The sequence below is a fragment of the Corvus brachyrhynchos genome, unplaced genomic scaffold, assembly GCF_000691975.1.
Source record: "Corvus brachyrhynchos isolate BGI_N302 unplaced genomic scaffold, ASM69197v1 scaffold115, whole genome shotgun sequence".
NCBI lineage: Eukaryota > Metazoa > Chordata > Aves > Passeriformes > Corvidae > Corvus > Corvus brachyrhynchos.
This window is the reverse complement of record NW_008239553.1, coordinates 348,756-356,215: the sequence shown is the minus strand read 5'-3', so window position 1 is coordinate 356,215 and position 7,460 is coordinate 348,756. Positions and strand designations below refer to the sequence as shown.

General features: G+C 41.3%; 1 protein-coding gene across 3 annotated transcripts in view; it reads left to right on the top strand.

Annotated features, from left to right (window-relative positions):
* Positions 1-7,460, top strand: part of TSPAN4 (tetraspanin 4) — a 405,419-nt gene that overhangs the window by 135,812 nt on the left and 262,147 nt on the right. The window lies entirely within an intron of this gene.

Below are 7,460 nucleotides of genomic sequence, written 5' to 3'. Positions count from 1 at the left end.
AAAAATATTTCTGAATCTTCTGGGAGACTAAAGCTAGAAATAAAACCCTGTAATAACTTCCAGGTGGATATATCTGAAGTGGTGAAGCTTTTCGACAGAGGCTCAGTCTTCCCCCTTTATTTTATTTAAATACTTCCTATTTAGGTTTCCTTTAAACAGTTATAGGTGACAGAGTGACCAGTCCCAAGCTGAGGAAAGTCAGATTTTGTCAGAAATCTAGAACGAAAAATAATTTCTGGCTTGCAGTTTAAAAGAAAATACAGGTGATAGCAAACAGAAAGTACTGACTATTGTCAAGCTACTGAAGACACTCAGAGAAACAATCACCACTGCATGGTGTCCCTTTTCACTGGGAATTGCAGGTGATTATTTAAGTCCATGTAGGTCTGTGGACTTCTGCAGCACATGTAAACTGAGGATTTGACCAAGGTCCATAGTGTGAAGTGGAACTGAAGTCCTCTGATGTTAACTGGTATCAACTTTGGGCTTGGTTAATCTCACACCCTAAAAGGGTGGTGTCTGAAATTTTTACATGGCTTGATTTTCAGTAATCCTTCTCCTCCTGCTCCTAGGTCTCAGATTGCTTTGGTTTTGTAGTGTTTGGGGTTTGTTTGTTTTTTTGTTTTGGTTATGTGGGATTTTTTTCCTTGGTTTTTTTTTAATGTATTTTCTTTAGTTTTGATGTTCTTTGAATCTATGTCTTTCATGTTAGTTACAAGTGGAATTAAGATCTCTTCTATTTAGTTAACCTTACCCTGTGTCAATCAAATTGAATGAACAAAATCTCAGTGATTTATGCTAGAAAATAATGCTTTTTGTTACTTTTTCGCCCTTCATTTTGTCTGTGAAAACTAAAGTACCTGTTGTTACACAGTCCCCTCAAAAGGGCTATTCTAATAGTCCATGTAGGTTTTGCAATTAAATGGAGCAGGTAGTGTAGTTGTCTGTAGTGTGGCCATAATTTACCCACTAATAGAGTCTTTAATTGAACTAGGGTTTTTTGTTTTATTTACTGAATTACTGTGTCAAAACTTGAACAACTTTGCTTTCAGCTCTCAAACTGAGTTACAGGTTTAGGCCAAGGAGATGCAGCAAACCTAAACCTTCAGCAGTTGGACTGACCCAATTTTTTGCATTGTTAGTGATTTTGTTGGTTTTGTATTATTATGTATTTAACTCAGCAGAGCTTCCAGGCAAGGTTTGAAGAAGAGTGGGAGGCTTCTTTGTTTTCTTTGTTACTGTAAATATTCACACAGGATGACTGTATGATTTGGAGGATAGAGCTCTTAAGGCCATGTTTACTCGCTCATCCTTAACAGCATTATGCACAGCACTGCTGTATAAAGTGTGCAGGAAAAAAACCAATCAAGCAAAATCTGTTTCTCTGCAGAAATTTCTTCTGTTGAGCCTTTAAGGTGGTCTTTACAGACTAAGGACAAGTGCTTTTTTTATGGTGTAGAGCCTTTTGGGTAAGTATGGTGAATGAGTGCTGGGGGCATCTGTTTGGGCTGACAGTGAATATGTTTGATTATGCGTGTAGTAAGTGTTTGTACTTCATACAAAAGAAGTGTGAGTCTCCCAGGTAGTGTTTCACCATGGAAATCGGGCAGTGTGAATTGTTATCTCAAGTGTGCTGTCACTGGGAGGTGACATTTAACCAGAATAGTCACTTCTGCTGTACAGACAAGGACATGACCTTCTGGAAAAATGGCACACTATCGTGTTCCTTTCGCTGACACAAAGAGGGGGAAAAGTCTGCCCGTGTCAGAGCACTGCTTGCACACAGACAAGGAGTCTAGACCAGAAGCTGTCAGGTTGTAGATTCTGAGGGATTTAAAAGGATCTTTCTGCCATGAAAAGGCTTTCTACCTGCATGCCTGATGTTAGGAGTGGAGTTGTTGTGGAGAGGAATAATGCTTCACTTTTCCCACCAGTGTTTGTTTTTCTTTAGCTCTTCCTGCTTCTTGCCTCACTGCTGACAGGGAGGCTGGTTTGCCATACTAAACACCTTAGGGCTGACAGGATGGAGAAAACCTACAGGCTCCTCTGACAGCAGTAATCAATAAGAAGTGAAAAAATCTCACTCTGAGAAGCCCTTTTCCAGCTATAAATGGCAACAGAAGTCCTGAAGGTGAAACTCTGATTTTTAGCCCAAATTGTGAACACAAAGGACCAGGAAGCTGAGACCAGGGAAAAGATTTGCAAACCAAGAGTTTCTCAACCTAGGGAAAAACTGCATTGTGCCAGACAGTCCTCAAAAATGTCCTCCTCAGCCCATGAGCTGGTGCTTTGTTTAGTGCATCCCTCAGGACTTAGAATCATTGAATTGTTAAGGCTGGAAAAGACCTCTATGATCATTGAGTCGACCATTAACCTGGCACCACCACGTTCACCACTAAACCATGTCACTTGGGGTGTCTCATTCACACATTTTTTGAGACTTCCAGGGGTGGTGATTGCACCACTTCCCTGGGCAGCCTGTTCCAATGCCTGACCACCCTTTAAGTGAAGAAATTTTTCCTAATATCCAATCTACACCTGTCCTGGTGCAACTTGAGGCCATTTCCTCTCATCCTGTCACTTGTTACCTACCACTTACCACCAGCTCTGGGCCCAGCTATCCAGTCAGTTTTTTACCCAGTGAGTAGTACACCCACACAAAGCCATGAGCAGCCAGCTTCTCCAGGATAATGCTCTGGGAAACGCTGTCAAAGGCTTTACTAAAGTCCACGCACACACATGCACCGCCTTTCCATCATCCACTAAGCAGCTCATAGAAGGAGATCAGGTTGGTCAAGCAGCAGATGCCTTTCCCAAACCCATCCTGGCTGGGCCTGATCCCCTGGTTGTCCAGTATGTGCCACATGCTGGCACTCAAGACAATCTGCTCTGTGACCTTCCCTGGCAGCAAGGTCAGGACAGGTCTGTAGTTCCTGGGATCCTCCTTCCAACCCTTCCTGTAGATGGGCATTATAATTGCTGACTTCAGTCAGCTGGGACCTCCCTGGTTCACCAGGACAGCCGACAAATAATTGGAAGTGGCTTGGAAAACTCTTCCACCAGCTCCCTCGGTGCCCTTGGGTGGATCCTATCAGGGCCTATACACATGTGTATGTCTAGGTTGCTGAACATTTCCTCCTGGATTATGGGGGCTTCATTCTATTCCCCATCTGTCTTCCAGCTCAGAGGGCTGGGTACCCTGAGGATAACTGGTATTATTGAAGACTTGCTGCAAGAGATTTCATTATCATACTGCAAGCTTCTCCTAAGTTTCCACTTGCCTTAGGAGAGATGGTGAATTTCTCCGACTCTTGTAAGAGTCACTGGAAGAGGAGGAAACTTAATCAAAACTAGGCAGAAGGAAAGGTCGGAATTCGCTTTTTAACCTAACAGGTCTGCTTTATTTTTGAAAATAAGTCATTTCTATGAAGGAAAAACAAGTTTTTTTCTCTCAAATAGATTTAATTGTCTGCAAGTCACATTGAAAATGGGAATAACAACTTGTAATTATGAATGGGGATAGACAGAAATGCCCAAAGCACCTGGTTAATCAAAAAATAGAGGCTGAAGAGTGCAGTATTTTTTATGCTGTATTATAGTGATAATGGCAAGTCATTCAGAAAGCACAATAGGAAAAGTTAGGTCTAGCTTATATATTCTTGTTTTGTGATGCTGAGTAATTGTTAATACGGGCTCTTACTGTCATCTTTGTTTTGCAGGAAGCAATGCAAGCAAATGAATATGTCTGTATCCCATATTGCTGTTTTACTCACAGTTTAGCTGCTTATTTGGTTGAGATGGAGTTTTTATTCCCTTTATGTTAGTTGTGCAGCTAGGGAATTTGGTGGTAATAAAAACACAGAGCTCTTGCAGCATGCTTTGTGCTGATAAATCTCAATGTTTCGTGAAGTATGTGGTAACTTCACACTGCAGATACGTGTCAGGGAAAGAAGTTTGCCCCCACGGTCACTTGGCTGGCAGGAGAACTGGGATAAGGATCCCTGGCCTTGAGTCTCAGCACAGGGCTCCCTCTGGCTGACCATGCAGCCTCTGCTTCGGTTTTTTCATAGAACTGTTAGTGGTATCATTCCTCCTACGGATGTGGGGAAGGTTTTAGATATTAAGCAGGTATCTTTTTGTCAGCACTCAATTAATTTTAAAGGGGAGATACAAAAATAGCACATCCTTTTGTATTAGATATCATATGTCCTCTGGAATCATCTTTGCCAAATGCTATTAATGGCTACTCGAGAGATTCATTCTATTATCTTGACTAGCTTATTTCTAAAGTAGTTTGACATTTTATTTGTCTGACTTATCTGTTGTTGTAGGGAGATATTGTTTTATTACCCTTTAGAAGGCTGAAATGTTAACCAGGAAATATGGGAGCTCCTTTCATTACTTTTTTTACTATGAAATACGAACTCACAGACTGGATTGTCAGCTCTGCAGTAAAAGAGAATTCTGGCCTTGTGCTCAAGAGCTTGGATTTGACTACAAACAGTATCCCAGACCCTCTGTGGTAAGCTGCTTATTCTTCAATCCTACAGAGCAGTTTTAAGCCCTGCACACCTTACCTCTCAAATGGGAAAATTCTGGCACTGCCAAGATCCCAGTGTCTGCAATCAGTGTGAACAAACACTGCAGGAAGGGAGTGGGCTGGAGTAAAGTTGGGGTTCCTGCTCCCAGAGCAGACCCAGCTGTGAACAGTAGGACAGATGTAGTTTCAAATATTCACTGGTGTTGCTGCTGGATGTATACTGTCCGTAATGTGAACTATAATGGTAATTAGTATGTTAATAAAAACCCCTTTTACCTGGAGGAATTAGAACCATTTCATATGGTCATCTTTTTAATTGAACTTGTTTCTTCCTCACCTAGTCCAGACATGCTTGACATCAGCTGAAAGCTTGTAAATTTAATGGCTTTGGGTGATTTTGTATGGCCGTTCTGGTGTCGAGTCCTCTCTGCTTCATAATTTCCTGATTCCACCTTCATGTGTGCACACACACTCTCCATTTGGGAATGCAAGACAAATATTTGATTTTATTATGATCTTTGGGAGGCACTGTGAGTAGGAGGGGTTTATTGAGAGGCTAGGAGAAAGCTCGGAGTCTGATAAACAGAGAAAACCAGTGGAGATGGATTTGCAGTTTCCTGTGTGTGACAGCACTATTTTACTTTGCACTACCATTTCGAGTCAGAGAAGATAAAAAGCATCTGATTAATAGAAGCCTAGATGAAGATATGTGCTGCTACACATGTTTTTCGAGTCTGGTAGATCTCGGGCTTGGCACATTAAAAATCTGTCCTTTCATGAAGAAGCTTTCCTCATACTAGAGAAAACTGTAAGGTAAATGAAACAAATAAGTAGAGCAGGGATTTATTATTAAGCAAGTTTTGTGTCAGTGAATGAATATCCACGTTTTAAAAAGGAGTCTAAAACTAAAGCCTGCAAAAATAAATAGCTTTGTCTTAACAATACAACATCTAAGAAAGCTTTTCCTTTTGGGGTAAAAAATAATAGAAAACTTTAGACCTTCTTATAGCAAAGATAATTACACTCTTGCTTATTTTAATTACATTGTTTTAAGTAGGTCACTCACATGCTTAAACCTGTGGAAAATTTAGGAAAGCTTAGCAAACTGGCATAAGGGCAGAATCAGGGGACCTTGATTCCAGTCTTCCTTTACAGTGCCTGTATTGCTCCAGCATTTTAGCATGGACTGCCTGCAGTCAGAGAGAACATCTACTTGTACTTGTTTTTTAATCTAGACTGGTGTTAGCACTTTTTTTCTGGGTCAGCTGATTTCACTACAGACATGTTTGTTGCACTCAAGCTGTCTTGTAGCAGCAGTGATAAAAAGATAAAATCAGGCTTCTGAAAGCAATGGTGACAAGATTGGCTCAGAGTGGGTAAAGTGACTAAATACAGGAACAACTTCATGTGGTCAGAGATAATACTGAATATTTGCTTTCGGATTTAGGGTGTGTTTAATGGCTACAGAAGAATGAGGCAAAAGTTACCAACTCAGTTCCTGATTTTTTAGATGTGTGGCTCTGTTTTCCAGGTGCTTAGGATGCTGCATGTCCCTTTGGTACTGAAAAAGTTTGACCTTTTTTTTTTGCGTAAGTGGTGCATCAGAGCTCCTCTGAAAATTTGAGTAAAGGGCTCTTTGGAAAATATTTGGCTGCAAAGATACAATGTGGAGAGTACTAAAAGGAGCACTTGGGTCCGAGCTGGCTTTGCTCTATGTATTTGTGCAGATACAAGCTGATCTTTAAACTCCTTGGAGACCCTCAAGGAAAAAGGTCATAAAGGTGATGCTAGTGGGTATAATACATTTGGAAAATGCTAGCATTTCTGACATGATGGGTTTTCAAGCATTGCATGTGTTACCAGGTGGGATTGCAGTACACAGAACATCTGTTTCAGAAAAAATTCTCTTACCTCTGCTTTTTACACATCTTGTGTGTCTTCTGTGGTGAATTGTGCCACAGTGTCAGTGTTACCACTGTTGGTTTTTTTCTGCTGAATTCCACACGAATGGATGTGTAGCAAAGGGGCCGAGAGAGAATGCTTAGAATCAGCGTTTGTTTGCCATCTGGAGCTCTGCCAGTGTAACCTGAGGACATTGGGATGGTGGGGAGCCTTTCCTGGAGTTCAGGAAAAGGGAAGGAAAAAAAGCCCTGTGCTCTGAACAGAGAAGTTTGCACAAAGCACACTCTGTGGTGGAAACAAGTCAGGTGGAAAAACAAGTCATGCAAGATGATTAGCAGTGTAACTAATTCTTCCTTTCTTCACTAAGAAGCCCATCTTCTTTCAAAGAAAATGGCAGTTATTGGCAGTTTGAATTTCTCAGTGGTGTTCAAAGTAATAGGGCTTTGTAAGCATGAGATGTGATGTTTTCCTTCTGTTACAATAGCAGATGAGCTCTTCTCCCCCTCAGTTTGACCAGGACTTCACCAGGCACAGAGAAGAGGGAACAAGGTAGTAAGGAGGCAGAACCTCTCTTTTTTATTTTTTGGCTGCTGGGTGTAGTCTCACAGTGAGGGATAGGAGCCACACGAAAGTCGTGATCCACTGTCTTTTCAATTCAAAGACTCTCATCTATATAAAGAGGTTTGAAACAAACTTCAAACCTGTCTCCTTCAGTCGAGCTCATAGTATTGTTGGCTGGTCAACTTGGAAAAAAAGAGAGATTAAAATAATATTATCCTGGAGCACACCTGTCTTCTGCTTGCTTGGTGTTGAGTAGCACGGTGTCACAGCTTTGTGCATTAGCTCCTTGCCTGGTGTAATGAGAGATCTCCCCCTGGTTTCAACCCACAAATTTTTATGGCTGATTGCTAGAGGTGGAAATGCTGTACTCTATAGCCCTGCCTATCCCTATCCCTGTTTCTCCTCAATGCAGTGGGTACTTTTCCTTTTCTGGTTTCTTTTGTAAGATCACAGGCTG